The sequence below is a fragment of the Danio rerio genome, chromosome 6, assembly GCF_049306965.1.
Source record: "Danio rerio strain Tuebingen ecotype United States chromosome 6, GRCz12tu, whole genome shotgun sequence".
Lineage (NCBI taxonomy): Eukaryota > Metazoa > Chordata > Actinopteri > Cypriniformes > Danionidae > Danio > Danio rerio.
Window position 1 is genome coordinate 57,498,344 of NC_133181.1, and position 10,708 is coordinate 57,509,051.

The window sequence follows — 10,708 nt, forward strand, 5'->3', positions numbered from 1 at the left end:
ACTCATAATGAAAATGTATTGTAAATGTGGGTCAAGATAGGCTAAACTTATCCGGCCTACAGTTTTTAACATCTGGGCCAAATACTACATTTGACATCTGGCTCAAATCTTGTGTGCCGCCTTAAAGACGGTGCCACCTCTGCTAAAACTGGGCCATGCATGGCCCACATGCTGTATACCAGTGCCAGATGAATGCCAGCTGTGCCAGCTTTATGCCAAATGTGGGCCAAAATTCTTTGCTATTTGCATACAATTTTGTTAATACATATAAAGCAAGAGAAATGGTGCTGTAAATGTAAATACCGTATTTTTGCTGTAATTGATTGGTAAGTTACTGCCGAACTGCTGCCAGTGAGTTTTTGCAAGTCCTACAGGAAATTGTTAACAGTGTGTGTAATATGTCAAGTGCCTTTAAATATTGGTTTCTTTAAATAATATTGTTTGTATGTTCATGCAAAAAACATAGATAGGAATATTAACTGTTAAATTAAACCACCACAATGCATTCATTAAATTGAAATTACTATTACACACCCACACACACCCACACATGCACAAAAAACAGTAGGTTAGCCATATATTTGTGTGGGGAAGCAATCTATAAACATATAGAGGTTGCCTTCAATGTTTAAGTCGGGTCAAATTAACCATATGAGTCAATTAAACTTAAGCTGACTTAAATGTGTAGCTTAAAAACTTTAGTTGAAAATATGAATAGTTTAGTTTCATTCATTCATTTTTCTTTGGCTTAGTCTCTATTTCAGAGATTGCCACAGTCCAATGAACCACCAACAATTCCAGCATGTTTTACGCAGCGGATGTCCTTCCAGCTGCAACCCAGTATTGGAAACAGTTTAGTTTAATAAGTTATAATTAACCTAAAAACATATGTTGTCATGACATATTGATCATATAATGTTTTTACAGTGCGTATAGTTAGAATATACTTTAATAAATCACAATAATTAAATTACATAAAACAGAAGTATACTATAAAAACCTTGAGGTATAAAATTATAAAGATTATTGTCTTAAAATATGAATAAAAATGAGAAATGTGTGAAACCCCATTTCTGCCACAGAAGAAAAAAAAGTATCATAAAATGATAATTATAACAAAAGTCCAAAGTATGACATGTAAGTGAAAATATTACTTTAAAAGTCAGAATTATAACAAAAGTGACTCTTTGTCATAATGACTGTTAACCTCTGTGTAATCTCTTTGACTTTGTCTAATGACTTTAATCTCTTAATTTGATTTTGACTTTTGTCAGTAATTATTTACCACAGTCTGATTTATATTTTAAAATCTCATGACAGAAATGGGATTTCATAAAAGGTGAAATTTTCTTGTCATCACTATGACTTTTTAATGGTAAAGTTATCATTTACTTTAGCAAACAAAACTATGTGCATATATACTGGTTTCACATACAATTGAAGTCAGATTTATTAGCCCTCCTTTAATTATTTTTTCTTTTTTTAAATATTTCCCAAAAAGATGTTAAACAGAGAAAGGATATTTTCACAGTAATAATAATAATATTTCATTTCTCTAGAGAAAGTCTTATTTGTTTTATTTCGGCAAGAATAAAAGCAGTTTTTAATTTTTTAAAGCCACTTTAAGGTCAAAATTATTATTATTATTTTTTTTTTTTTGTCGCCTTGCCTTGCCTTTAAATTGCACTTTAAGCTTTAAGCTGTCAAATAATTTTTATTAACATCATAGCAATGATAAAATCAATCAGTTTTTAGAGATGAGTTATTAAAACTATTATGTTTAGAAATGTAATGGAAAAAAAAACATATTCTCTCTGTTAAACAGAAAGTGGGGAAAAAATTTATAATTCAGGGGTGTTAATAATTCTGACTTCAACTGTATGCGCATATATCCTCATATAGGTTCTTTCCATGTGGGGTATATGACTTATTTTTTCACTTTCTTTTACTTTTCACTTCTTTTCTCTCTAATAGGTTTAATGTCATAATTGTAACTTTTTTATGTCATATTATGACTTTTATGTTAAAATTCAGTATGCTTTATGTCAACTTATTTTATCTAAATAAAAATATTTCTTATGAATTATTTCTATTTTAACAGTATATTTTGAATATTGTATGTATTTTGTATGAAATAAACATTGCCTCTATAGACAATATTCTAAGTTTTAGACCTGACCAGCCTGAATCAATGCAGATTTTTTTTATTTACAGAAGATAAAAACTCACCCTCTTGCTTTCTGGATGAAAAAGCAAAAAAAAAAAAAAAAAAAAAAAAAAAAGGAGGATTATTTACATAAATGCTTGATTGATCAAGCTCCGGATAAACTTGCATGCATATTCATATGAAAATCATCTTTAACAACTTACTCATGCTCAACGCCCTCTGACATGTTTAGATGATGACCTGTTTCATACATACAGTAGATTACAAAGGAATCAGTCAGCTTTTACAGCAATTACCACTTAAAAACATCATGCTTACGCTGGAGACATGCAGATGATGGTCTTACCTGGTTTTGGCTCAGTCAGATGGTGTTATTTTCCACTCTGTTTCTGAAGGCTGTATGCTGTAAAGCCAAAACCCACTGATATATAAGTTATCTGAAGATCACATGACACTATATGTGGCGTTTTATAAGCTGAACACACACACACATGCACACGTGAACACATACATGAACAATAGTCGAAGACATTCTCTGTAGTGGTGCATTGTGTTTATTAATAGATCGGCTGACAACTGTGTGTGTGTGCTTGTATGATGATTTCAGAGCTTGTTTTGGAGTGATGATACAGGTGAGGACAGAATTATTATTAAAAATATTTAATAATTTAAAATCCTGTGAAATTCCAATTCTTTTTCAAATTATTTGCCAAGTGCTGTTTAATGGAGAAAGACAAATACCATGAAAACATTCACATTACACAGTATATAGTAATACTTTTCTACTGGAGAAAGTCCTATTTCTTTTACTTTGGCTTAAAAAAATGTAAAACTGCTAATGTCAATAATATTAGTTCTCTTTAAAAATATATATGTTCTAATTGGCTGCAGAACAATTATTGATTTAATATATTTATGTATATTCATTCAATCATTCATTCATTAATTTTCTTGTCAGCTTAGTCCCTTTATTATTCTGGGGTCGCCACAGCGGAATGAACCGCCAACCTATCCAGCAAGTTTTCACGCAGCGGATGGCCTTCCAGCTGCAACCCATTACTGGGAAAATTTATGTATATTTATTTATTATATTTATTTATTTATTACATTTATTATCTTTTATTTATTTGCTTGTGTAATAAAATTTTTATTTTATTTTTAATAAATTTATTTAATTAAATTTTATTTTTTTACTTTTATTTATTTCTATTTATTTTTTTATTTTACTTATTTTTTTATTTAATTTAATTTATTTTATTTTATTTCATTTATTTCCATTAATCTGGGGTTGCCACACTCGAATGTGTGTTCAATTGTGTGTTCATATGTTTTACTCATCTCTGGGAAACATACACTCTTGCATTCATACACATACACTACGGCCAATTTAGCCTTTTCAATTCATTTACTTACTTGTTTGTTTATTTATTTAAATTTTATTTATTTATTTAATTTATGTGACTTATTTAATTAATTTATTTTATTTATTTTTCTTATAAATTTTTTGTTACGCAACTTTTTTTTGTCTTAAATTAGTTTGTGATTTAAAAAAAAAAGAAAATAAAAACTAAACAAAAATATATTTGCTACGGAATATCTGCAATGTAATGTACCTTGTTTTTTTTTTTCAAAAACACAATAAAATTTATTTGTTTCTAAAACTATTATGCTTAGAAATGTGTTGCAAAAATTCTCTCCAGAGCACTTGTGACCTAAAAAAATTAATAAGATTTCACATGCTGGGCTAAAATTTCTGTCCTCAACTGTATATAATATTGAATTAAATTACATTTAGGTGGGAATAATATTTGTCTTTTGGATGTAATCATTACAAAATAGGTAAAATATTACTGGTAGAAACCCACAAGACCAATAAGGTGTACAAAATCAATATACAGTGCATCTGGAAAGTATTTATAGTGCTTCTTTTTTATGTTACAGCCTTATTAATAAATTAATTTATTTCCTCACAATTCTACACGCAATAACCCACAATAACAATGTAAAAAAATGTATTAAAATCTGAAAAAAAAAAAGATAAATCACATGTGCATCAGTATTCAGAGCCTTTGCTCAATACTTTGTTAATGCACCTTTGGCAGCGATTACAGCCTCAAGTCTTTTTGAATTTGATGCCACAATCTTGGCACACCTGTCTTTGGGATTTTTTGCCCATTACTCTTTGCAGTACCTCTCAAGCTCTATAAGGTTAGATGGGAAGCGCCAGTGTACAGCCATTTTCCGATCTCTCCAGAGATGTTTAATAGGATTTAGGTCTGGGCTCTGGCTGAGCCGCTCAACTACATTACCTGAGTTGTTGTGAAGCCACTCCATTGATATTTTGGCAGGTTTTATTCAGGATGTATCTGCTGTATTATCTCCTTCTATCCTGACTAGTTCTCCAGTTCCTGCTGCTGAAAAACATCCCTACAGCATGATGCTATTGGCCAGGTGATGAGCGTTGCCTGGTTTTCTCCAAACGTAACGCCTGGAATTCACTTTAAAGAGTTCAATTTTAGTCTCTTCAGACCAAAAAATTTTGTTTCTCATGGTCTGAGAGTCCTTCAGATGCCTTCTGGCAATTTCCAGGCGTGGAATGGCTTCCGTCTGGCCAATCTACCATACAGGCCTGATTGGTGGATTGCTGCACAGATGGTTGTCCTTCAGTAAAGTTCACCTCTCTTCACAGAAGAACGCTGGAGCTCAGACTAAGTAAACAATTCAAAACTTCACGGCAAAGGCTGTGAATACTGATGTACTTGTGATTTTTCAGGGTTTTTTATTTTTAATAAATTTTCAACAATTTCAAAAACTCTTTTTCACCTTGTCATTATGGGGTATTGTGTGTAGAATGTTGAGGAAATAAATGAATTTAATCCGTTTTGGAATAAGGCTGTAACATAAAAACAATGTGGAAAAAGTGAAGCGCTATCAATACTTTCCAGATGCACAGTAGTTTTAATTATTGGCATTAAAACAATACAAAACTGTTCGAACTTCTATAATGACTTCTATTGGCTATTTTTTTTATTTCTATTTTTTTCTCAGCATTCTTCAGATTATATAAATTGTTTGTGTTCAACAACAACAATACACAAAAAGAAATTCATGAATGTTTATAATCACATAAATGTCAGGACATTGTAGGGACATTTTCATTTTTGTGTGAACTATCCCTTTAAATATGATCAAAATGTTGCTAAAAAGCATTATCATGAGCGTTCGTGTTTAATGTTTTATAAATGTTGCAACTTGCTTAGATGTTTGCAAAATAATAAGATGGAATGTTCCTTAATCTTAGATGTTAGGGGATGTTCTCAGAATGTTCTGGCAAGGTTCTCCTAAAGTTTTGTGTAAACATTCCCTCAGTAACAGAATGTTCATTATAAACAATGTGGTCTTTAATAATGTTTTCGAAAAATATTTAATCATTGTTCATAGATACTTTTTTTTCTGAAAATGTTTAGTAGCTGGGCTAGTGGTTAGCACAATCTCTTTCAGCAAGATGGTCGCTGGTTCAGTTCCCGGTTGAGTCAGTTGGCATTTGTGTGGAGTTTGCATGTTCTCCCAGTGTTATTGTGGGTTTCCTCCAGATGCTCCGGTTTCTGCCACTGTCCAAACACATGCGCTATAGGTGAATTGAATAAACTAAATTGGTCGTAGTGTGCGAATGTGAAAGTGTATGAGTGTTTTCCAGTGCTGGGTTGCAGCTAGAAGGGCAACCACTGTGTAAAACAGATGCTGTATGTGTCTGTGGTTCATAAAAATCCAGTAAAACCGATCATTCCGAAATTGTCTATTGATATTTTCCATAGCTGCATATTATTCAAACATCTTTTACAGTCTCTATTTATCATATTTAGTCATAAAAGTTTATTGAATCGAGTTTTTTACACTTTTACATTTGAAATCTGTCTGTGCAGAACTCCTAAACACTCATAAACGCTGACCTGTGGCTCACTTCTGCTGCTGTCTGAAGGGTCACAGGGAGTTTATCATGATGACATTCTCTAGTCCGCCATATTCAGTGAGTAACTGTACTGTCTGTAATGAGTAATATGAGCCGCTGGTAAATCTCTGCTTTTCTTCACTGCGCTGGATCTTTCTTTGATTTCAGAAGGCTCAGATAATGACAGACGTGCAATTATACACTTCAAAAGCAGATATTATAAGAAAACTCTTTTAAATTAGGTTTATTTTCATGTTTTTTAAATATTTAATGCTTTTTTTCAAAATTCTTAGCCCTCTTTTTGAAGAATACTTTTTCAACATATTTCTAAACATAATAGCTTTAATTACTCATTTCTAATAACTGGTTTCTGTTATCGTTGCCATAAAGACAGCACATAATATTTGAGTAGATAATTTTCAAGATACTAGTATTCAGCTTAAAGTGGCATTCAAAAGCTTAACTAGGTTAATTAGGCAAGTTAGGGTAATAAGGCACGTCACTGTATAACAGTTGTTCTAAAATATTTCTTAAGGGGGCTAATAATATTGACTTTAATACAGTTTTTAAAAATAAAAACGGTATAACTGTATAAATACTAAATTAAATTAAAGGGCATTTATAAGGTGGTGTGATATTTGCACAATGGTTTCTTAATGTTTTTATTATTATTAATTTTATTTGTTAAATTAGTTATGCCAATACCTTGCCATCACAAAATGCAGTTAAAACAGTATAATTGTGAAATATTATTGCAAACTGATTTTTTTTAGTATTTAGATATTAGATATTTAGTATTTATTATATTATTGTTATATATTGTTATATATATATATATATATATATATATATATATATATATATATATATATATATATATATATATATATATATATATATATATATACATATATATATATATATATATATATATATACATATATATATATACATATATATATATATATATATATATATATATATATATATATACATATATATATATATATATATATATATATATATATAYACATATATATATATATATATATATATATATATATATATATATATATATATATATATATATATATATATATATATATATATATATATATATATATATATATACATATATATATATACATATATATATATATATATATATATATATATATACATACATATATATATATATATACATATATATATATATATATATATATATATATATATATACATACATATATATATATATATACATATATATATATATATATATATATATATATATATATATACATATATATATATATACATATATATATATACATATATATATATATATATATATATATATATATATATATATATATATATATATATATATATATATATATATATATATATACATATATATATATATATATATATATATATACATATATATATATATATATATATATATATATATATATATATACATATATATATATATATATATATACATATATATATATATATATATATATATATATATATATATATATATATATATATATATATATATATACATATATATATATATATATACATATATATATATATATACATATATATATATATATATATACATATATATATATATATATATATATATATATATATATATATATATATATATATATATATATATATATATATATATATATATATATATATATATATATATATACATATATATATATATATATATACATATATATATATATATATATATATATATATATATATATATATATATATATATATACATATATATATATACATATATATATATACATATATATATATATATATATATATATATATATATATATATATATATATATATATATATATACTTAACATATCGCACTGCTACTCGTGTGATATTGCTCATAAATGCACTCTAAAGTAGTTCCGGCAGGTTTTGAGCACAATGCAATTCCATATCACTACACTGAAAAATGTCAGTAATTTCACAGGAACATTCAGAAATCACACCAAAAAAACAACAACAACAGAAAGCTTTGAATGAGATGTGTAAAAACCTAATCCAACACACAGGAGCAGTTTAAAGACAAAAACCTGACAAATGAATAAAATACAACATCTAATTGACCTGAACATTAAATTCACGTCACTAATTTAGGTGTGCCTTATTTTCTATGTAAAATTCAATGGCTCATTATGCTCTTTCTTACCTAATCTTCCCAGTGTTTTGAATGAAAGTGTAAATCAATATTTACGATATTTAATATAAAAAAACACAACATAAATATCTAAATGTTAGATAGCATTGCTAGAGTTGAGACGTATTGGTATTGTCATATCTAGGCTCTCTTCTTGTCCTCACTTGCCTGTTCAAGGGGAAAAACACTCTGAATTCAGGTTATTTTCCAAATCGATTAATAAAAGACAGACAAATGAAAAGACTCAGTACAATGAATCAACGAATGCAGAATTTAACCAGGATGAAAACACTATTCAGATGGTTAATCCTGAGGAAACTTCGGCACTAGAATAAAACCGCATTATGTTACAGTCAATACCGGGGTAAAGTGAAGGACAGAAAGGCTAATCATAGTCTGCCGGTGAGTCATGAATGTGCAACAACTTTCTCCAGTGGAAAATAGGGAGAGTCGGTCGATTAGGAGTCAGATGTTTGACCTTTTTTAAACCCTGACCTCACTTTTTTGTGAGCAATATTTATCTTAACTGGTTTTTAGCTGTTTTGGATGAATAGTTTTGGCTTTGATGTTATCCTACAATCAATTATTTTACATTCACTCTACTTTCTTTTTGTGTAGCTTATTCTCACATCTTTACAAAAGCAGTATTTAAAGTAAAGTAGACTATTTTAAGTATAATAACAATGTTTTGATGTGGTATATTAGTACTTTCTCCATTCTATTAGGGACTATTGAACACTTTTTACTTCATGATAGTGTGCTTTTAAGAATACCTTAACGGTAAACTTTAAGTACACAACTAAATTTTTTGTTTGTCTACCATTATGAGGTAGTTTGGACACTGGTATTTTTATTCATTTTATTCATTTCACAAGTACATTTTGAAGTATTCTTTCAGTGAGTTTTGTAGTTTTAGTATAATTGTATAATGTAAAAAACTTCTTGCTATCTTTAGTTTTACCGAATGAACTCTTCTAGTCATCCCAACTTGCATCAATCAAACTTACTAAAAATATAAAGTAAAACTTTGTATGACTTAAAAAAAAAGTCAAAACCTGATCAATTAATTAAAATAGGTTTATAAATTAATTTTGTTTTGACTTTTTGTCTTAAATTTTTTTCACAGTGTTTTCCCTTATCATATTTGGTTTACTATTTACATATTATTTATGATCTTTGCTATAATTATACTACTGTATATATACTGCAATTTTTTTATTTAGGTATAATTCTTATAACATGAAAAACATCTTTAACTGGACTTGGATTTGTGCACGTATTAGTAATTAAAATATGTTTATAAAGGCGGTTCATTCCGCTGGGACTGACCTGAAGGAAAATAAATGATTGAATATGTTTATAAAACCTAAAAAGTATAGTATAGAAAGCATAACTTCAAGCCATATGCACTTAGAATGTTTATAATAATATTGATTTGTGCACTTATTAATGATTGACGTAGGCTATATTGAAAAAAAAGTAAAGTAGTAAGCATAACTACCAGCCATATGGGTCACACATTTCTCTCAAGGTTTCTTCACTCTCGCCAATTGGTGAAGTTTTTTTTTCCCTCTCCGCTGTCGCCACTAGCTTGCATGGTTTGGGATCGGTAGAGCTATGCATTGATGGATTTGCTGTTCAGTGTTCAGGCCCTCAATAGTGACTAATAAACCCCACTGAACTGAGCTGAGCTGAACTTAAAAACTTAATACTGAACTAAACTGTTTCAATTTACTATGATCTTTTTTGTGAAGCTGCTTTGACACAATCTACATTTGTAATAAACGCTATACAAAAAAAAGGTGAATTAAATTGAATTGAACTTTATTTTGATGGTCTGTTTTAAATTTAAGTTACAGTATATCTACATGCCAACTAATTATCATTAGGTTATAAGTAGACTGTTAGTGTTAGGGTTAGTGTAAGTTGACATGTACTTGCAAAGTTTGTTATAGTCAGTTGAATGTCTGTTGAAGGAATAATACTCAAATGGGCCATCAAAATAAAGTGTTACCAATCTTATAATCTAAAAATAAAGTAGCAAGCATGAAGCAATATAAATTTAGAGCATAATAATATTGACTTGTTCCCTTATTAATAATTAATGTATATTTATAAAGCTAAAAAATACAGTAGTAAGCATAACTACAAGCAATATGCATTTAAAAAATGTATAATAATTAATCTTGATTAAAACGTTTTCTATGTCACAGTATTTTTAATATATTTCTGAGAAGCACATTAAAATTGTGCTAGCGTTTAGTTTAAGAAGTTTACTAATCGCACCTCTTTATTGTATGAGTGGTTCTGGATGCTTCAAATAAGTCCTGCAGTTTATAAAACAAAGACTTTTGATAG

The 10,708-nt window shown here is 28.1% G+C and overlaps 1 long non-coding RNA gene across 1 annotated transcript; it reads right to left on the reverse strand.

Annotated features, from left to right (window-relative positions):
* Positions 1 to 2,697, reverse strand: LOC141386379 (uncharacterized). Its single transcript, XR_012408286.1, has 3 exons — positions 2,514 to 2,697; positions 2,371 to 2,407; positions 1 to 2,240 (listed from the first exon to the last, which is right to left on the reverse strand). It is a non-coding gene; the product is annotated as an uncharacterized lncRNA (long non-coding RNA).
* Positions 2,698 to 10,708: the final 8,011 nt, after the last annotated feature.